The 23,439-nt window shown below is 38.4% G+C and overlaps 1 protein-coding gene and 1 pseudogene across 1 annotated transcript in view; both read right to left on the bottom strand.

The window, feature by feature from the left end:
- The window catches only part of LOC122749431 (EGF-like and EMI domain-containing protein 1), an 808,768-nt gene that overhangs the window by 573,319 nt on the left and 212,010 nt on the right, over window positions 1–23,439 (bottom strand). The gene's annotated exons all lie outside the window — the stretch shown is intronic.
- Window positions 17,582–18,019, bottom strand: LOC122749432 (annotated as a pseudogene).

Genomic DNA, 23,439 nt, shown 5'->3' with positions numbered 1-23,439 from the left:
TGAATACTCTTATTGCAGTAGTTACTATGACCTACTGGACAGTGTCTGAGAACTCCAGGGAAGTTATTTCCATAGGCCCAAATTTGGAATTACAAGGTGACTCAAACCAGCAAAAGGAATTGCTTAGATATGTAATGTGGTTTTGAAATTAAGTAAAGGAATGAGAAGGGCAGCTGTGTGGCACAGTGGATAGAGCACTAGCCCTGTAGTAGGGAGAACCTGAGTTCAAATTTTACCTTAGACACTTACAAACTTTATGACCCTGAGCAAGTCACTTAATCTCAATTGCCTTAAATATCTGGGGCCATCTCCACTCATCCTGATATACATATGTGTTTGTGTGTATGTACATATATATGTATATCATATGCATGTACATACCTATATGTGTACACATGTATGTGTATATGTGCATGTACACATGCCCTTACATACATGTATACATATACATGTGTGTGTGCATATACATGTACACTGCACATGTGTGTATGTGCATTGTGTATGCCTATATGTATTGTGTATGCATGTGTATATACATATATGTGTATGTACACATATATGTATGTGCATATATGTATGCACACACAAATATATATATATATCTTGCCACTGGACCCATATAGCTCTGGAAGAGTAAGGTTGGTGATCTTTTCAGGCCTGACTCACTTAAAGCCAATTCAGTGCAAGTCATGACATCTCCCCAATGCCATGGTCCTCTTCCTGAAAAAAGGACAAAGAACAACAGCAAAGGAGTGAGAATCATTTAAAAGACACTGGATGCAATTTTTTTCATCTTCTCTATTTAAGCTTCCACCAAGTCCTCCTATGATGCTTCATTATCACAGGAAGGTGTCCCTGAATCCCCAAAGGTTATGCCAATGGAATACAAGTTTTCATAAGTTCTACCCTGAAGAAAGGCTTTATCTCCAGCCCTAACAACAGATCACATCTGTGTTTTCAGGAATATTCCTGCGAAAGACAGAGAAACTCATCATTGAATAGACTGGTCACTTGGTAATCAATTGTTTTGTCAGGAAACAAAGAAAAAAAATCTGAGCTATTAGCTAACAGCTTTTTTAAGCTATTAAAACTTAAAACTCCACTAAGACCTTTGGGACTCCCTGTACTTATATATATGCAGGTTGTTTCCCCAGACAGAATCCCTACTTTGACAGCAGGGATTATTTCAGCCTTTATATTTGAATCTGCAGCATCTCACACTGTCCTTAACAAAGTAACACCACCTAACATCTACACAAAGTTTTCAGGTTTGCATAGAGCATTACAAATATCTCATTTTATTTTATCCTCACAAAAGCCCTGGAATGGAGGTGGTATTGTTATTTCAATTTTACCATTGAGGAAAGCAGAGGCAGGCAGATGTTAAGATAATTGCCTAGTGTTGCAAGCCAGTTTGAAGTTTGAACTCAGGCCTTCATGACTTCAGCTTCAGTTTTCTCTGCACTATGACACCTAGTTAACAAAAATGCCCATGGAACTGGAGGGGGAGCCACAAATATTTGGTATGCAGCATTACAGCCCCAGTACTGATGATGACAGCTAATGTATATATATGGTAGTTTAAGGTTTGCAAAGTATTTTTGTCTATCCTATCTGTTTTTTTTTCCTCACAACAATCATGGCAGGTACATCATATCATTATTCCCATTCTACAGAGAGAAAACTAAGGCCCAGAGAGATTAAGTGACTTGCTCAGGGTCCCATAGCCAGTAAATATTTGAGAGAGGAGGAAGCATTTGAACACAAATCTTCATGATTCCAAGTAAGTCCAACACTCTATACACAGGGTCAACTGGACATAATCTCAGGTGGAAGGCAACAAGTTTAAGGGGGAGTAGGGGGCAGCTAGATGGCGCAGTGGCTAGAGCACCAGCCCTGGAGTCAGGAGTACCTGAGTTCAAATCCAGCCTCAGACATTTGACACTTACTAGCTGTGTGACACTGGGCAAGTCACTTAACCCCAATTGCCTCACCAAAAAAAAAAAAAAAAAGATTAAGGGGGACTAGGATAGATTTCTTTGAGAAGATTGCACTTTAGTTGAGACTTAAAGGAAGTCAGGGAGTCCAGGAGGCAGAGTTAAAGAAGGTAAGAATTCCAGGCATGGCATTTCCTGAAGCCCAGTGAAAATGCCCAGTGTTGAGAGATGGACTGTCTTTTGTGGTTTATAAAAAGGGGTTCAGTGTCATTGGATCCTACAGGACATGGAAGGGTGTAATGTATCAGACTGGAGAGGTAGGAGGATTCAGGTTATTAAGGGCTCTAAGAGCCAAACAGAGGGCTTATATTCAATCCTGGAGGGAATAGGGAACCACTGGGAGTTTACTGAATATGGGAATGATGTGGTCAGACGTGCTTTAGGAAGATCAATTTGACAGCTGAGTTGAAAATGGACCAAACTGTGGGGAGACTTGAGGCAGAAAGGCAGCTGATTCCATGCCAAAGAGAGGACTCTCTGAAGTCAGAGAGCTAGTATCCATTTCCTACTCCTCACACAAACTATGTGACTATGAGCAATTTGCTTAAAGTTTCAATGCCTCCAGATAACCCCATGAGAAATTACGTACAGGGGCAGCTAGGTGGTACAGTGGATAAAGCACTGGTCCTGTTTTCAGGAGGACCTGAGTTCAAATCTGGACTCAGACACTTGATACTTACTAGCTTTGTGACCCTGGGCAAGTCATTTAACCATCATTGTCCCCCCCAAAAAACCCCAAGAAATTAGGTACAAAAGAGGGAGGGATCTGTATAAGTAGGGAAAGGTTCCAAATTGGAACTTCCCTGAAGTCTGAACCCTGCCATACCAAGCCATTCAACTAGAATGTCCTTTGGGAGACATTAATGATTATAGAAATAATGGTTACATTTAGGATGCATTAGTGATTATGGATGACATCAATATTACCCTCTAAGGTTTTCAGAACATTTGTTTGAACTCCAGAACAACCGTTTGAGAGGGGTAGGTATCATAACTTATATCATTCTCACTGTAGATATAAAGAAACCAGGCTTATAGTGTCTAAATGATTCACTCATTGTCACAACAGGCAAGTAGCAGAGGACATATTTGAAATGCCGGTGAGTGACTCTTTCATGGTTGTAGAAGAACAAGAATAACAGGCAGGATTTGAATCTAGAACTTTTTGACTCATAGTCCAGGGCTCTGGCCATTAAGATACACTACCTCTGTTCAACAGAGCCAGGGGAGGTGAATGTCAAGTAAGGGGTACTTTTTATTACTTAGAAGTGCATATATTTGGTCAGCATTCCATTGGAATTCTTACAAATGAGTTGGGAGGCCAGTTGAGGTGTAGATTCCACCAGATGACGTCTTGGGTCCCTTCAAACTCTGAGATTCTGTGATCAGTTTAGACATTGAAACATGGATCAGGATGTTTCTAGACTTGATGACTTGTTTCATCAAGTGGGATTTTTGAAGGTCCCTTTATCTAATCCCTAGACAATGAAATTACCACAATTAATCTTTATACTAATAAACTGTTTCATTGCATATCTGTGAATGGCCTCGGGAACAATAATTAAATACTAAATTTGATGAACGATTTATGCTTTTCGGAAGCCAGTCATTAAAGCCAAGCAGTAGAGTTACCTGCCTCATTGTTTAACAAGATGTATTAGAATAAAAACATGAAACAGTAACCCTGGAGGAGAAATCATTATTCATAAAATATTAGATTTATAATTTTGTTTCCACCCTGCACTTCTAAGCAAAAATTGTTCACTTCCACCGCAGGGTGGGGAAGGAAGCTCATTATCACTCCCAATCTGCTTTCGATGGACAATCTCTCAGTGTGGCAAAGAGTCATGAGGCATTTCAAAGAGGCAGATGACCTCATTATCCCAAACTTAGAGGAGGATATAATGACTCAGGAGATGAATGCATCAGGATTCATTTTCAGGGATTATCAACTTTAATTAACAGAAATTATCCAGCAGAACAAGCCACTGCCTAATGCATAAGAATGCACCTGGAAAAATTGAAAAATAAAAACAACCATTGTACCACTTTGCTTCAAAATGTCCACACAATAATATCAACATAACTGGGTCTTTAAAAATAAAAGTCCCAACAGACAAGGCTATAAGGCCTTGACCCCTCCATTGACATTAATACTGACACATCTGACGCTATGGTCTTATAAATTATATGCATTTTCGTTGGATAAAAACAACTTATAAACTACTTGAGCTATGCCATCAATTTTCATAATGGGCAAAAGAAATACACACATATATCCATAATTAACCTAGTCAGGGACATTGACAGAAAAATTCTAGTCACATTACAAATGACCTTTCTTTGAATGGAAAAGCAGAACATGGTAACTTTTGCCCTCCCTTCAAGTGAGGCTTTCTTTTCTGGTCGATAGAAAGTGACATCAAAGAGCATGGGAGATTTAGGAAAAGAAGAAGACATAAAATTATTATTCATTCTTTGATCTCCTCATTTCTTGATAATTATCAAGGAAGAGGGCACCGTTACTTTGTTCTTGTAACAAAGAGAATCACTTACAAAGGTCGAGGAAGGCATAGATAAGTAACATAATGAGAAAAGAGAGGGAGAGAGGGAAATGAAGGGACGGTTTAAGGGCTGAAATGTCCACTGACCAAAGGAGGTATGACCAGAAAGCCCAAGAACAACAATAGCCTGATTACATCAGGTGTCAACTGTACATCACAAAAATCAAACAACTGTCTGATCTCTGTTTCTCTAATGTAAAGGTCTCTGGCCCTTATAAAAAGGTGCGAGATATGTATAAGTCTGAGTCCTGAGTTCCAAAGCAGCAGAACCTGTAATGATTTCACTGTCCTCCTTATCGACCCACTGAAGATGAAGAGGTTTAATTTTACCTAAGAGGATGACAAACACTTCCATGAAAAGTACAAATTATACCCTGGAGGCTCCGAAGTTTTGTTTTTTTTTTTTAAGTGAGGCAATTGGGGTTAAGTGACTTGCCCAGGGTCACACAGCTGGTAAGTGTTAAGTGTCTGAGGCCGGATTTGAACTCAGGCACTCCTGAATCCAGGGCCGGTGCTCTATACACTGTGCCACCTAGCTGCCCCCAAAGATTTTTAAGAATCCCCTTAAATATGAGTAAGGTAACCTATTCAGAAAGCAAACCAGCAGTGGGAGGGTTTATTTCACATAAGGGGAGACCAAGAGAGAAGGAGGAGATGGCCATGGAAATGCTGAATCAGCAAACTAATTTAAGGTATGTTTTCATTCACTGAAACCTCTTTCATTGTCTTGCTGGCTTTTTGAATCCTGAATATACCCTTTCATAAGCTCAATTTAGTTAACAATTACTTTTAGCTTTGTGAAAAGTTCTATTCTAAGATGAACTGTTCCCCAAGAAATCAAGCAACATTGCTCTATCTTCCTCCCCCATGATAGATAGCATGGGAAGGAAGATAGGGTGACAGACTCAGAGTCAGGAAGTCCTGGGTTCAAATCCTACCTCATATGTAGTGACCTTATAAGCATGGGTAACTCACTTCACTTCTCCTTGCCTCAGCCTTTTCAATGTCTTTCTAGTATCTTTAACAAGAAAACCTGAATGGGGTCACAAATAGATACAACTGAAAAATGACTCAACAACAACAAGATGATAAACGTTCCCTCTCCCCCAGACCTTACTTTGTATTTCCATTTCTTGCTAGACCTTTTTATTGTATCTCTCCTGGATCATTCTTCTTGGAAGAAAAAAAGGAAACAAAAGAATATTTGGTGAGTTCAGCTTTCTCATTGTCTCCTATTATCATCCCATCTCTTCACATTTTGTTTCTGACCCTTCTTTGATCCTCCTCATGCCCCCATCAGAGCTTACTAAGGAATCATTTTTGTTGTCTTCAACATCATTTTACCAGACTGAAATCATTCTGCTTTATTTCTCTTGACCCAATCCCTACAGGACTGCTTTTGTTCTTTTGAACTCATCCCTTGCTGTCTATGCGTGCTTCTCTTTCTCTATTTCTTTTGAAAATCTAACATGGTTGGTGAGTTCCTTGTCTGTCTTCATTGGTTCCATTAAACAACTCCCACCTTTCCTCTTCATTGGAGTAATTTCTCTTTAAATCTTCAAATTTTCATTTTAATAGCCTCCTAGGCTGATTTCTTCTTCAAAAGATTGAATCATTGGCTCCTCTAACTCCTCTGTCTGAATGATTAGAAATCTGCTCATCTAAAAATAATTCATGAAATCTCTTTCATTTCGATGGTTTCATTTTTTCTTTTGTGGTCTTTATACCCAGTGTTTATCACAGTACTTTGTACCTAGTACCTGGGACATACTTAACAAAGACCTATTGATTGACTAATCCTTCCTCCGCCCATTAGTTTTTATCTACTTCAACTGTGCTTGTGGCCCAACTATCTGAATATAATGGGAAAATATTATATGACCACAAAGGAAATATTTCTTTCTTCTAGAAATTAAAAAAAAAATTAGGACCTGTAAGGTACTAAGAGAAGACAAGATTGACCTGACCATTTTTGTACATAAAATAGATTTCAAAGTTTCCTGAGCCATTTCACTCCTGACCTCATCTATCTCACTGCTTTAGGTCTCAGTCATCCCGTTTTCTGATCTGTATCGCAAATGAGGCCAGTGTACATTAGTTGGGCCCACAAACAATTCTGGGGCTTGTAATTAAAACAAGTAAAATTGCAAATAGAAAAATGTTTTAAAAATCAGTGGATCAGGGAAGTTGGTCCAGGCCTATGATCATGGGTTTTAGAGATGAAAGGAAATGTAGGGATCATAGAGTCAAACATTCCTTATTTTATAAACAAGGAAACCAAAATTAAGTGGTTAAATAACTTGCCCAAGGTAAGAAGGGTAAGAAGGAAAGCGAAGAATTAAATCTAGATTGTCTGCCTCCAGACTATCCTCCCTTGCTCTTTTAAATATACCACACTAAAGGATGAGGAAGATAGCAGGAAGGAGTGAGGCCTAGGCCACAGGTCTTGGCATGAAGGTCACAGGAACAAACTGAGCCTTCAAGTGGGAAATTAGGACCAGGTCAAGGGAGGGACAGTTCAAGAAACTTGAGCTCTCTCTTTTGCACAGAATTGTCAGTTCATTCTACTTAGACTAGAATTGAATGAATGAGTTTTCATTGGATGTTCTTATTGCCAGAAGAATATTTTCCTTTATGGTTATTTGCCATTTATGCATGCTTTCTAAAGAATTCCAACGTCAAATGCATTCCAGAAGAAACAGGAAAGGTTTGGCCATTTTCAGAGCAAGTGGATTCTTATTTGGGATGGGGAGTATATTGACAGAGAACTCAGGACAGCTGCTGTCAGATTTATATTCTGTCTCTTTTCACTATGTGGAATGTTCAAATGAAAGCAATTCTGTTTGCATTTCTGTGGCACAGTGGATAGAGCACTGATCCTGGATTCAGGAGGACCCGGGTTCAAATCCGGCCTCAGACATTTAATACTTACTAGCTGTGTGACCCTGGGCAAGTCACTTAACCCCAATTGCCTCACCAAAAAAAAAAAAAAAGAATGATGGTGTGAGTAGCTAGGTGGCACAGTGGATAAAGCACTCACCCTGAATTCAGGAGGACCCGAGTTCAATTCCAGCCTCTGGCACTTGACACTTACTAGCTGTGTGACCCTGGGCAAGTCACTTAACCCTCATTGCCCCGCCCCCCCAAAAGAATGGTGGTGTCTTAATCAATGTGACATAGTTTGAATTATAATGAGCATATTTTCCACTAATATAGCCACAGTTTAATTTAACCAGTGAAGCTTTTCATCTACTTGGGGATAAAACGAAAACTGAAAAAAATGTAGGTTACAGATATTTAATTTTTGATCAGGGAGGTTTGTTAAACATTGAAATGGGGCATCAAGGAGATTGTGGTGGGCTTTTTTAAAAATGGAAATATAAAACGATGGCTAGATGCCTGTCTGGGATGACCTAATCTTGGCCCTCCTTGAAGATGGATCAGGGAGCTGAACAATCATAAGACTTTTTTCTAATCCTATAACTTAGCACATCTCAACAGGAGATTAGATCTGGAGTGAAGGATAAAGGGACCTTCCAGAGATACCATAAGCAAAGCATCAAATCAGACACTGTGGAAGGAAGTGTCTTCATTGGGATATAGTTCTGAAGATACCTATCTATCTGTCCATCCATCCATCCATCCATCCATCCATCCATCCATCCATCCATCCATCCATTTCTATGGATTGTCTGGATTCTCAATTCTGAGTTGGGCTTTATAGCCCTAAGATCCCTATGATTTTTGAGGAAAAAGAGGCATCAGATACAATCTAGTCCAACATTTCTCTGATCATGAATTCCTTCTTTCTTGTTGCCTATGTGTGGTCATCCAATCTCCACTTGAAGACTTTGAGTAAAAGGGAAACCACTCTCCTCTGAATCATTCCTCTTTGGAATAGCTCCAATAACTAGGCACTTATCCTTCAATTCAAAGCTAAAGAGCTTGTGATGTCCACTGAAATGCTAGACCCTATGTTTCTAGGCTTAAATCTGCCTCTAGAAGGGGAAGATATGAGAAGACACATGGAATGAGAGCTAAGTAGTACACTGGGTAGAGTGCTGGGCTTGGAGTCAGTAAGATATTCATTCAAATCCTTCCTTGGTCAAGTCATGTGACCAAGGGTAATTCATCTTCTGTTTCTCAGTCTCATTCTCCTATTTTATAAAATGGGGATAACAAATCCTACTTTATAAGATTTTAGAAAATCAAATAAGATAATATGTGAAAAACATTTCACCACCTTAAAGTACTACCTAAATATTGTCTATAGTTATGATTAATGAATGTGAATTATTGTAGAAGTACCTTGGAATATAGTGGCTTTCCCTTTGCTCAAGGAATTCAAATGGAGGATGATTGACTCTGTGTAGGTGACATTGTTGTGGGAAATCATAGGCATGGTTCAGACAAGATGGTCCCTAATTATTTTTCTAATTCTGAGATTTTGTGACCATATCATCAGAGTCCAAAGTAGGAACTCCAAAACAGTGGCCACATATACTTTTCCATCCTTCCAATCGATCAGGCTGGCAATTTAGGAGTCATTCTGCATTTTTCCCTATCTTTGGTGATGCCCCCAAAGCCTGTTGACTTCACCTTCCCAACATTTCTCCAATATGCCCCCTCTCTCCCCTAATACTGTTCCTACTCTTGTGCAGACCCTCATTCTCTCATGCCTGGATGTTTGCAATAGCTCCTGAGGGTTCTGCCTGCCTCAAGTCTCTCCCCACTGCAGTCAATCCTTTATTTAGCCACCAAATTGACTTTCTTAAAATGCAGATCTGATCATGTCACCCCCTACCACACTCAATAAAGTCCAATGGCTCACCATTACCTCCAGGATAATAAATGAAAAGTTCTGTCTGCCATTCAAAGGCCTTCATAACCTAGTCCCCTCATAACTTTCCATTCTTCTTACATCTTACTCCCCAACAAGTATTTTTCAATGCAGCCACACTGGCCTCCTGGCAATATGCCAAATAAGACACTCCATCTCAGCTCTAGGCATACTCCAGATGTCATCCATGCCTGGAATGCTCTCCTATCTCCATTTCAACTACTAACCTCCCTGGCTTCCTTTAAGTCCCACCAAAATCTCATCTCCTACAGGAAACCTTCCCCAAAACCCTTAATTCCTATCCCAACCCTCTGTTTATTATTTCCTATTTCTCCTGTATATAGTTTGATTTATATATATATATATATATATATATATATATATATCTGTTTACAAGTTTTCTCCCTCATTAGATTAGAACATTCTATAGGGCAAGGTTTGTCTTCTGCCTTTTTGTTTATATTCCCAATGCTTGGCACAGTGTCTGGCACATAGTAACCCATAATAAATGTTTACTGATTGATTGGCAGCAGGAGTGGGATATTAGCACCTCCAGACCATCTACTTTGAAATCCTCTGGCCAAGGTGTCCTGAGAAGGGCCCTGTATTTCCTCAGAAATATGCCACCAAAACCTTCTTGTCAGGTTAGAACTGGATTTTTATTGTAATAAAGACAAATACCACCTGGGCCATAAGGTCAAAGCCAAACTATAGATTATCCAAAACAAAGTAAAATTTCCTTTTGAGAAATTGTATTTTAGAATTCAATCATCTTGAAAGAACTTGCCCCTCTGCTGAAGCCGAGATGAAAATCAAGGCAAAAAGTCACCATTGAAAAAGTACAAATGATTTCCCTTTGACAAGCAGTGGCATAACAAAATATTTGTCTCTGGTTCAGTACTAGAGAACCTGTCTTAAGTAAATGCACATAACTTAGACCACAGTTCAAAATGTAAAATAATACCATTTCATGAAAAGCTCCCTCAGATGTTTACTGAAAGTATTTTCCAGCATTTCATCTCTCTCTAGAATCTTTGAGAATGAAATTTGACAAGAGTTTTATCTCCAATGTCTCCAGCATTCAATTGTTCCAACAATAAATATATATTTTTCCTTAGTTACCTTTGGTAGGAACTACATATTAAATACTTTTAAAATCCATGTTCTTAAGAGGAAGAAAAAAAATCACAAAGCATAGAATTGATGTTTGGGTTTCCAAGGGAAATAATAGAGTTGAATGGAATAAAGTGAATTCTAAGCCTAACACTATGAATCACAAGATGGTTTGTGAGCAGTTTGATTTGTTACTTCCACATTACATGATCAATTTTAATATTTTGTATGTCCATGATGTCTCCTATCTGGGTACCACTTCTACTGAAGAGGGTCAGAATCATTCTTTTTGCCCCTCATGCACCATCCTGATAAAACACAGTGGTGGATATGAAGTTTATACTCTTTGAGATCATGGACCATGGATTTAATTTACTGCAGAATAGATCTTAGGGTTGATCTAATCTAACATCTTCCTTTTTAATGAGGAAGAAATTGAAGCTAAGAGTAGTGACATACCAATGTTCACAAGGTAGTCAGTGGAATAGACCCAAGTCTCTGACTCAAAGTTCCATTTTATCATGCTCACTCTATATAATAACTGAAATTTCTAGGATAAGATACTACCATAGTACCATTGTTTCAAGAAAGAACATATCAACTGACCACTATGGGTCAATTCACTCCAGAATTTTGACCTACCAGACACACACTTCCCTGGGAAACATGCCTGTATATCTCCTGTCTCCCCATAAGAAGAAAAGCTCCTTCAGGAGAGGGACTATTTCATCTTTGTATTTGCATCCTGGTTGCTCAGAAATGACTGGCAAACAGTAAATAGGGCAAGCAGATTGCACAGTAGATAGGGCCCTGGGCCTGGAGTCAGGAAAACATCCTTCCAAGTTCAAATATGGCCTAAGACACTATTTTTGTGACCCCAGGCAAGTCACTTAACCTTGTTTTGTCTCAGTTTCCTCCTCTGTAAAATGAGCTGGAGAAGGAAATAGCAAACCACTTCATTATCTTTGCTAAGAAAACACTCTACACAACTGAAACTATAGAACAATGACATAAAGAACTTTAAGATGCCTTTTCATTCATTCACTCATTCATTCATTCTTTAAAGTATGGAAAGTTATTTTCCTGACAATCACTTAATCAATCACCATGCTATTACTTGGCAGGCATTGTGCTAGATGCTCAAGGGATAAAAAGAATGAATAAAACTTTTACCTTTTTCTATGAGAATGGAATCTATTTGTATTTATATCCTGAGATTAGCACAATGCTTTGCACACAATGATCACCTAATATGTTCTTTTTTATTCATTAATCCATTTATTCATTCATTATCTTTCTTTCTTTCTTTCTTTTTTGTGGGGCAATGAGGGTTAAGTGACTTGCTCAGGGTCACACGGCTAGTGTCAAGTGTCTGAAGTTGGATTTGAACTCAAGTTCTTCTGAATCTATGGCCAGTGCTTTATCCACTGCGCCACCTGGCTGCTGCCCCATTAAATCAAATGTGAAGAAAGTAGAAATGGAAAAAGAAATTGGGGAGAGATGGAAGCTCTCAAGACAAAAAATAAAGGAATTTTTTTTCAATTCTCATTGAAGTCACTGAAGTCCCTCCAAATGAGATCTACTGGGTTCTACTTCAAGAAGACAAATGTATGCTCACATCAACACATCTCTGCAGTTTCAGGAAAGAAGTTCCTTTCTTCACAAAAGCATAATTTGTATAGCAACTTAAATATACTGTCTTCTCAAATGGATTCTTGGAAGCAAACAAATGACTTGTAAATCTTAAGCACACCAAGATGCCTGTGAATGTTCAATTGTAAAGTGAGAATACATAAACAATACCACAGAGGAAATTGTGAATTGCTCTGATTCAGTGCTCTGTCTTTCCAACAAAGATACATCGACAACCTAAGGGGATGTGTGAGTGATTCAGGGAGGATATTGAAGAGGCACTGAACAAGTGTACACAGCCATATAAATCCAGTCTCTTCCTTCGATAATTCAGCGAGGAAGATAAACCATGTTATTACAACACAAGAGTAGCTACTCATGGTACCATAAAGACAATAAACATAGAAAAAGAGATACTCTACCTTGTACAATGGGGCTAGAAAGAAATGCCTTTGGCATAGAAAACATCCCAAGTGTGGTTCTTGGAGATTAATTCCCCTGAAATTGATTTATTTAAAGTCATTTCCAAATTCAGCATCCTGACAAGCTTGGTTCTTGGTCATTAAACAATGAGCCCTTTCTATGTTAGATCACATAATCACATTAGTGAAACCCAAATGTAGAGCAAAGAGTTTTATTAACAAGTATCACTGTCTAGAGATGATGTAAATTAAAAGTGCCCCAGCCCAATTAGAGAGAGCTGAGTTCTCAGTAATTTCCTGTGTTAAAGCAGCCCACAACAGTCAGCTTCATTGGCACCATTATTTAAAACAGAGGAAGCATCATGTTATTCCTAGTGTGTGCACAAAAGTTCAGGGTTCAACAACTGATACTGGTTTTCTGGCACCTAGATTTTAGAAGCAAAGAATATTAAGAGGTTGAAGGCACCCCAGTGTTTACCTAATTCAACCTCCTCAGCTTATTTTAAAATGCAAATTATTGATATCTTTTATTTTGACACCACCTACATTTTCTTCCTCTTCCTTCACTCAGAGACTAATATCTAAAATTCTGCACATCAGTTGAGTCTGTTGTTTATCCTTCATTCCTGAAGAGCACCATGACATCTAGGTGATATCATGACTTGTAGTGAATTGGATATAAGTGAGAGAGGACTGTGCAAGGTCAGCAAACTCACAGACAGACAGATAGACAGATAGACAGACAGACAGACAGACAGACAGACAGACAGACAGACAGACAGACAGACAGACAGATAGATAGATAGATAGATAGATAGATAGATAGATAGATAGATAGATAGATAGATAGATAATCAGGATGACTGGAAATGGCCCTTGATTTCTTAAGCCAATAGGGGTTAAGTGACTTGCCCAAGGTCATACAGTTAGTGTCTGTGGTGATATTTGAATTCAGGTTCTCCCAACTTCAGGGCCAGTGCTTTATGGATAGAGCATATAATAATAATAATTATAATTATTATAATGATATATAAATGAATGAGCATATAATAAATATATATGTCTGTGTATATATGTACATATGTGTATGTATTGCATGCATGCTACTGGACCCAGATGGCTCTGGAGGACAGAGTGATGTTGGTGACTTTGCACAACCCTTCCTCACTTAAATCCAATTCATTGCAAGTCATGACATCACCCCAATGTCATGGTCCTCTTCAGGAACAAAGAACAAGAAACAACATCTAAAAGGAACAAATAAAAGAAGAGGAGGAAAAATCAATTTTAGCAAAACTAACCAACACATAGAAAAAGGCTGGTATGGGCAGTGTTTTACACTCATAGGCAGTCTCCCACCTCTGCAAAGAACAATGAAGTTATCTTGTACATGTTGAATATTTGGGCCATTTTCCAATCTGTCTCTGCTCCTGGGATTTAGACTGGAACCACGAGGTTCTGACTGGTGAGAGTCCACTGTATCTAGCGAACCACAAAGCTTCTTTGCTTCCATCCTTTTCTGCACAGCAGACCCAGCACATTATAATCCACATCCCCAACATTGTGATTGCTTCTGGAAAGGGCATGTCCACTGACTCTCCTACATTATATTCCATTTACCATCCCTATGAATTCTCACACCAAGACATCCTTCCTTGGCTATGACTACCCTCTATAAGCATTGTTTTACCTTATGTGAATATAAGGACAGGTCTAGGACTCCCTTTTGTTTTGCATGCTCACTGTTTATCATAATATTTTTTCAAACTAAGTACTTAATAGGTGCTTTTCCATTATTCATTCATTCACAGACACTCTGAGTCCATGTGCTAAATCAAAGAAGGGATATTACCTGAATTGTTGGAAGACAAACATTTCAACAAATCACATTCCGTTAAGTTTTAAAGTAACTGAGGTTCATTTTTTTAACCAAATCTGAAGAGTAGTCACCCATTTTCTCTAAGGTGCTGGGTAACATATGTAGGAGAAAATGAACATGGGGTAAATAGAGATAATTAAGTGTGAATGCTTTTTATTTTTAAAATCCTCTTTTCTAGCAGTTTAGCAGAAGATGCTGGAGAGTTGAATGAAATCTCTTAGCTCCTTCCCTTCCTATTCTTGCAAAACTGTAGTTAAGAGAAGCAACAAGAAAGGCAATCATTCCTACAAGTACACCTATCACTCCTATTTCTGCTCTTCACCCACCTTACATTGGGAGGACACCTTAATGGCTCAATCTGAAAATGCTCAGAGTGGTTTGTGATAGCCCCAGAGATGCACAGTTGAAGGGAATTTGAGCTCATGTAATCCAAGGCTCTCATCATCATCCTGAAGATACTTCTACCCATAGAACCCCCTTCAGATGATATTTACTCTCCTCTCTCCTAGCTCTGCTTCTCCCTCTCTGGAAATTTGAACTTTTTCTAAAACAGTCATTCCCAAGAATCCTCACATGAACCCTGAAAAGTAGTTACTGCATGAATTATTTTGTAATAATTTTTCAAATTGAGGGAACTAATTCTTAGTGAAAAGAATTGAGATTTCACTCCCATGAGCTTTGGAAAAGGAAACATCCTCAACAGTAGATACAATTGTACTGAGAATCCTGCTGTTTAAAGAACTCCAGTAGGGAACAGATGCCATGAATCCATTTACTCTTAAGACATGGGTCAAAAGATTCATTGCTTCTCTTTTCCTTTTTTTTTTTGTTTTGTTTTGTTTTGCAGGGCAATGAAGGTTAAGTGATTTGCCCAGGGTCACACAGCTAGGACATGTAAAGTATCTGAGGCTGGATTTGAACTCAGGTTCCCCTGAATCCAGGGCCAATGCCTTACCCACTGAACCACCTAGATGCCCCCCATTGCTTCTCTTTTCAGGGGAAAAAATAACACATAAGGTGTCAGCATGGTTTAGTGTAAACAGCACTATACTGGGAAAAGATATGGGTTTAAATCTTAGTTCTTCTTAACCTATACGACTTTGGCTAAGTTTTCTAGTGTGCTTCCATTTCTTCACTTATAAAAGGAAGGGTTGGAATAGATGATTCAGTACAAGGTGGTAGAGATATTTAGGAGGCATAGTGGATAGAGTATAGTGGTATCTGGAGTCAGGATAACCTAAGTTCAGATCCAGCTTTAGATCATAATAATAGCTAGCATTTATTTTGAATCTCCTATGTGTCAAGCACTGTGCAAAGCAATTTGCAAATATTTTCTCACTTAGCAGTTGTATGATCTTGTGCACATCTCTGAACCTCTACCTGTCTCAGTTTCCTCATTTGTAACATCTATAATATGAGGTTTTTGTGGAAATAAAATGAGATCGTATTTTAAAGCTTTTTAGAAATCCTAATATTTTCATCTCAAAGACCCCTTCCAACTCTGAATCCTATGATCCAATGACCTCACTAAGAAAGTAAAAATAAATTAATTGCCACATTGGGCTCATATATTCCTGGACATGACTTAAAGTGAAGAAGGAATCAGAAGGGTCAGGAATGGGGACCATTTCTCTTCTGGGACCTTGCAGATGACAATCTGGAACTGCCCAAGACTTTTCTCTGTCAACATGATAAAGCTTGTCTGCAAATATCAATGATATCTCTGTTCACCTCCTTCAATCAGATGAAATCCCATCATTTCCCAGGTGGAGTCACTTCACTCTTATAATGACCTGGCTCATTAGCATGTTGGTGGGGCAGCCTTTACTTTTTTTCATTTTGTTCCATTCTCTTTGGTCCATGGGGTCTGATAGAGACTTCAACTCATTCCTCCTAGCAATGTGTGCCTTGTGCCTCCAAGGGATGTTCTACCTGCCTTTCTACCGCCAATCAAAACTGGCTCTGGCTAGTGGGCATATTTGGCTTCACAGCCAAATCCAGTTCTCCACACTGCTGTTATGAGTTTATACTTACTACTTTCCCCTCCTCTCTCATTTCTTTGTTCTTTTTTTGTTTTGTTTTGTTTTGTTTTGTTGGTGAGTCAATTGGTGTTAAGTGACTTGCCCAGGGTCACACAGCTAGTAAGTGTCAAGTGTCTGAGGCCGGATTTGAACTCAGGTACTCCTGACACCAGGACTGGTGCTTTATCCACTGAGCCACCTAGCTGCCCCTGTTCTTCTTCTTCTTCTTCTTCTTTTTTTAATGATAGAGATGAAACATGGTGAAGAAAAATCAAAAGAGGGAAATGCCTAGATTTAAAAATTTTTCTACTACAAAGACAGTGGAAGAGGTCAATTTTCTAAGCATATTCTCTATGATTTACTATATGCTAAAATATGTAACATCTCACTGATAATACAGTAATAAATTTATATAATTAACTTTTAACACTCAGGTTAAACTAAATAAATATGTAAAATAATCGAGAAGATCCCAAGTTTTGCCAGAAACACACTTATCTTCTGTGTTCATAACATCCTCTTGAAGCATACTGGAAGTGAATATTGCCCTCCAAGGGCATCCATTCAAACCTTCTAAGCCTCATTGACTCTTATTCCTGTCCCATCATTAATCCTTCCAAGATCTACTCAATGTGCTAATAGCCTTCCTCTGGATCAGGAGTTCTTAACCTGAGGTCTATAAACTTTTAAAATATGTATATTTTTAATATTGGCATTTCAATATAATTGCCTTCCTTTTCTAATTCTATATATTTTGTTTTATGGATTTAAAAGCATTATTCTGAGAATGGGTCATAGACTTTACTCAACTGCCAAAGGAGTCCATGATATGCATAAAAAAGTTGAAAAATGCCTGGCTCTTGGTCTTTTGACATTCTAAGGGAGTACCAGAAAGCACTCTATCCATCTGTTCTCTCCCCCACCCCTCTCTCAATGGACACTGTATTTAGTTTAAAATGGTCATTAATAACTTCCTCACCCAAATGTTCACCAATGTTATTGCGGCTGTTGTTTGTCCTTCATTCTCTTTTTTTTTTCTTTTTTTGGGGGGGTTGGGGGGGCTAAGAATTATTTGAAAAATTTTATTAAGATTTTATTATGTTGACATGTTTCTCATTCTACATCATCTTCAGCCAAGCTCTGTACACTCACAGTTCTCTGGCTTATTGTTGGCAGCTTAGTCAGAAGCATCTGGAACACTGGTGATGGAAGAGTCTGCTGTAAAACTTGCAACAACTGCTGTGGCTGCCCACAGACAGCAATGGGATTTGTCAAGTGCTCAACACCCTTTTCATATTCACCTTGGGCTAGTAATTCCTCACCAAGCTGTATTTCTTCAAGGAAGAACTTCTGAACAGCCTCAGCGTCTTTAAGGTCAGGTAACTTTGAAAGTCCAGCTCTCTCTTTAGCAAGCTTCTGTTTCTTTCTTCGCTCTCAAAGCCTGTTCTTGAAGTTGGGGTCACTCCGTTTCTTGCAGTCAAAGTAAATACAGTAGCTGATGAAGAGGGCCCCGCACACACTGGTGACGATCGCCCCACTCCATCCCACCATGTTTCCGGCAGCTGCTCGTGAAGCAGGTAGCAGCAACCGCACCATTTCCTCACCCCCCACCCCCCGCCCAGTCCTTCATTCTCAGAAGACCATGACATCAGGATGCTGTTATGACTTGCACTGAGTTGGATTTAAGTGAGGCAGGGTTGTGCAAAGTCACCAGCCTCGCTCTATCCTGCAGAACCATCTGGGTCCAGTGGAAAGATGTATCCATCTATCCATCCATCTATCCATCTATCTATCTATCTATCTATCTATCTATCTATCTATCTATCTATCTATCTTTACATCTATTTGTCTGTCTACTTATCTATATCTATATCTATATCTATATATCTATCTATATATCTATCTGGATGTCTGGAGATGGCCTTGGATGTTTAAGGCAACTGGGATTAAGTGACTTGCCCAGGGTCACACAGCTGGTAAGTGTCTGAGGTCAGATTTGAACTTAGGTCCTCCCAACTTCATGGCCAGTGTTCTATCCACTGTGCTACCTAGCTGCCCCTAACACTGTTATGGATGACATCCACAGTAGGATATAAACAGAAGTCTGTCAATAATCATTAATTAAATGCTTACTATGGGCCAGACACTATGCAAAGAACTAAGGATACAAAGAAAAGCCAAAGACAGTCCTTGATCTTGAGGAACTTAAAAGCTAATGGGAAGAAATGCAAATGCATGTGCTATGCAAATGACTAGTTACAAACAGACTATATAAAGGATAAATTGGAAATAATTGACCAAGGGGAAGTACTAGATGAAACGCATAGTGAAGGTTTTCTGTAGAACATGGAATTTTGGCTGAGACTTGAAGGGATCCATTTATATGGATAAGTTCCCCTTTCACTTACCCCCTCTCCCTTGCTCTGTCATACATTTAAATATTTAAATACACCTTCTTTGATACAAATTATCATTGGTGAAATCCTCTAACATTGTTATCCTATATGCACCTTTCTGTTTTTCTTTCGGTCTCCCACAAGTTTGATTTTCTTTAGATTGTTGCATTCCATAATTCAAAGCCATATTTGTATTTTTAAATGATGAATTTTTATGCTAGGGAAAAATTCAGAATTGAGAATTGTAGGCAATTTCTTACATGTAAGCCATTCTGTCGTCATCATTGTGGTCGTCGTTGTCATTGCAGTCATCGTCGTCATTGTCATTGTCTTCTTCTTCTCCTTCTCCTCCTCCTCCTCCTCCCTCAATTCTGGGCCCTTCTAGCTTTTTAAGTGAAGTATCTCTATAAGATCATTGTATTAATGGACTAACTCAATTGAGTCATTCATCTGCTTGCTTCTTTCTATGTGGTTTATGTTGATGATGATTTTGAATGTAGGAATCTAAATGAGTTTACATTGAAATAACCTAGAGCTTGATGTACTCAGCTTAATGTCCCCCATAAACAGGAGTAACTAGGAGACCTCACTATGTATAGGGGAAGCCTCTTTTACTTGCCCTTTTCTCTGGACCACTCCCCCTTTCAATGGTAAACACCTATGGTGAACAACTTGTTTACATCTATTTTATGACTTACATGATATCAGTAATCAAAGCATCCTTGAACAAAGTCATCTTCATGGTTGCATTTATAAAAAGAAGCTTTAAGGTAACATTTTGTTTTACCTTACTACACGCTTTCCTTGCAACCCAGAAACAATAAATTTATCAGGATTTCATATTCTCTATGATACATGTGCATAGCACATTTCAATGTGTTCTGTACCCTGGGAATTTGTTAAAGGTGAACATTTACTGAATATTTAATCATAAAGAGCATTATTTTTTCATCATACTAAAGACATTAAAACTTAACTAAACTTAAGCAGAATACTCATGTAAAACATAAAAATCTATACATAAAACCTAAAAGAATATCATGCATTTAAATTAAAATGGCCAGGCAGTTTTATTTTTGAGACCTTCAACTATGTCAGGGTAGAGTAGGAACACCCAATATGCATGCTAATTTTTAATGTCTCCAATTAAATTTCACCAGTCTGACTATGTAATGTACCATGGAAAAATTATCTTCAAAAGTCCACCTGTTCCTTTCTCATATTTCCATCAAGGATATCTGTGAAAGATACTTCCTGTTTATCAGGGTGTATTTTTGGTTTGTTTTATTTTGTTTTTTTTAACAATTATTTAACAGGTATAAGGCACTCCTGGTAAGAAATTTCTTCCACCAAGGCAGATTCTTTACAATTTACAGTCTTAGAGAGTGTTCTAGGGCACTGAGATGTTACTAAGCCATTTGAGACCAAGTATGGTGGCTACACTGGCAATGGTCCAACCAAGAGGAGGCCATTGCAATAGAACCGTCGAGAGATGGAGAGGGACTAAACTAGCATGGTGGCTATCTGAGCAGAAAAAAGACATATGACAGATGCTATGGAGGGAGACATGAGTAGACATGGAAGTTAGATATGTGGGGTGAGTGAGACAGGAATTAAGAATAACACTAAGGTTGAGAAACTGAGTTATTGAAAGGAGCATGATTCTCTTGAAAGAAATGGGGAAGTTTGAAAGAGAGACTTTGCAGTTAAGATAGTGAAAAAATAATGAAACCAGTTAAGCCAGGAAATAGTTCACCTCCTCACCAAGTAGAATAGTAAAACAGTCAAAGTCAACACCATTGTTGTACAGTCATTTTCAGTTGTGTTCAACTCTTTGTGACCTCATTTGTGGTTTTCTTGGCAGAAATAGTGGAGTGATTTGCTATTTCCTTCTCCAGCTCATTTTACAAATGAGGAATTGAGGCAAACAGGGTTAAGTGCCTTGTCCAGAGTCGCACAGCTGGTAAGTGTCTGAGGCCAGATTTGAACTTAGGAAGATGAGTCTTCCTGACTCCAGATGCTTTATCTACTGTGCCACCTAATTGCTATTCTACTTCCTCACAAACTGACAGAAATGCAGAATCTCTTTCATTAATCAATGAGCTCTGAGCCCCTAGCCTAGACCATCAAATGAAGCAGAGAACCCATCCCCCACACCCAAGCTTTCATTCATCTCTTCTCAATATCAACCCCCCCTATACTCATAGGCTAAAAATAAGCATACCGGCAATCTCAGCAGGACCATCAAAAGTCTCTAAAGATTTCTCTTTTGGATGTCTTCAGCAGAGTATATCTTCAGAACAGGAAAGGAGTTAAACTTGATTCTCTCAGGTAATGTCTCTTCAGACTCTTTCCCTTTGACAGTTATCACATTTAGTCTCTTAGGGAAACAGCTCTCGTTGTCTTTTCACCCAGTACTTCACATAATCTCTCACATTGACAGTAATTCTCTGGACACTCAAACTGAGTTTCTCTCAATGGTATTGTGAAAAATAATTATTAATAATCAATATCTTGGGTGCAGCTAGATGGCGCAATGGATAAAGCACCAGCCCTGGATTCAGGAAGACCTGAGTTCAAATCTGGCCTCCGACACTTAACACTTACTAGCTGTGTGACCCTGGGCAAGTCACTTAACCCCAATTGCCTCACCAAAAAAAGTAAATAAATATAAAATCGATATCTTGGGGGGGTCCAGTGATGCCCCTTCTTTCTTAGTCCTTTTTTCCCTCACTCAAGATCTGAGTCTTTGAAAGTAAGACTCATGTGGGTCAAACAAGACCTAAGCTTAAAAATAGAGTCTTGGATTGAGATACATCTGTTTGTCTAGATTGCCCAAGCATGTTACTGATGAAATTAAACCATACCTAGATGAAAGGATTTTGCTCTGATCATCTTGAGTAGGGATTCGTTTCTCTTATGTCATCCCTGGACTTCATTTTAATATAACCCACCTCCAATCATATCAATCAATTAGATTTGAATGTTTTTAACCAATTAGATTCAATTGCTGTGTGATGCACCTCCTACAGTGGACAAGGTATATGAATTTAGACCCAACCACAAGGAAGGGGTCTTTGGTCTGAGAGAGATGCTATTAACCTCTTTTTATTAATATCCTGCCAGCCATATTAATAAAATGATTAAATTACCCAGAAACCATGTCTCTCATATTTTTAATTGTCATAGTATTTACTCCTCAAATTTCTATAACAGTATTCATATAGTCCCTGTGTAAAGGACTATTCATGTCAAACATAGACAACTCCAAATCAGATCTCAATGCTTACATTATTCCCCTATCAAAGTATGTATTTTCCTTACCAACAGACACTCATATAATGAAGAACCTGCACAACACATTTCTTCATGATGTTTCTAGGAAACAGTTTTAGTAAGATCAGAACACCATATGAAATCATAATCATTTTCCATTTAACTAATATAATTTGATTATCTCAATGCAAGCAATTTAGTGGTTAATGCTATTTCTATATCCAGCTTTGATATTCAAAGGCCTCTTGCTAATAACAAGAAAATAACTAAAGCAATGCCATAAACCCAGTGCAACCCCCCAAAAATATTACTTAATTTTTTTATAAATAAGTTCAGAAAAGCCTTGTTCACTGGGATCCTGAAGAGGCAAAATGAGTAGCTCCTACCTTGAAGAGGCCCTTCAGCTCAATGTCACTTCTACATTATTGTCTTTCAATTTCCCACATAGTTTTGTTGACAGTTACACAGTTGTATGGGGGTGGGGAGTAGAGAATAAAAGAAAAGGCCAGTAAGTGATTAGAAGTGCTTCTCCATATATATATATATATATATATATATATATATATATAAAGAGAGAGAGACAGAGAGAGAGAGAGAGTCAGTCCTTGGGTTTTCAATCATGACTCTCTAGAGGTATTACATGATGATGTGTCTCCTTGGGACTAATAAAAGTAATTCACCTTATAGTTTTTAAAGCACTTTACTCAAAATAATCATTTGAGGCATGAGTGAAGTATCAGTATCACCATTTCACAGATGAGTAAACTGAAGCATGGAGATATTCAATGACATCCAAGTTTTCCTGACTAGCAAATGTAAAACCCAGGAATCATCCGTAAGTATTATTGAATCCTCGTTCCAGGTTCAGCCACATTTTCTATCTCTGTCTTATTTGATTTTCCTCTCTGACAGACTGACCAGTAACTTGATGTTTTTATCCAAAATTTTACAGATGATCATGTTATCTGATAAAGAGTCTCTGGCAATAGTCTAAGAAATATCAATCATCCCTAACAAAAGATGATCCCTACAAGATGGGGGAAAAGCCCATGAGACCAGAAATGTCACCATCATCCCCAGTTATAACACAGATAATTTTTCAAATCTCTTTTTTTCTTCCTGTATTCATCTTCAGAAGTTCTAAAATGAAGGAAAATGGAAGAAATTTGACATCCAAAGAATAGAGAGAGAAAAGATTCAGGCTTTATCCTGAAAGTCAGAATGTATAGTCAGGACACAGAGGGTGCTGAAGTAGGTAGATGCCAGACTTTTAAGAGAGGGAGACCTGAGTTTTATCCT

Source organism: Dromiciops gliroides, chromosome 3, assembly GCF_019393635.1.
Source record: "Dromiciops gliroides isolate mDroGli1 chromosome 3, mDroGli1.pri, whole genome shotgun sequence".
Lineage (NCBI taxonomy): Eukaryota > Metazoa > Chordata > Mammalia > Microbiotheria > Microbiotheriidae > Dromiciops > Dromiciops gliroides.
Note: the sequence above shows the minus strand (reverse complement) of the source record. Positions and strands in the feature narration are given on the sequence as shown.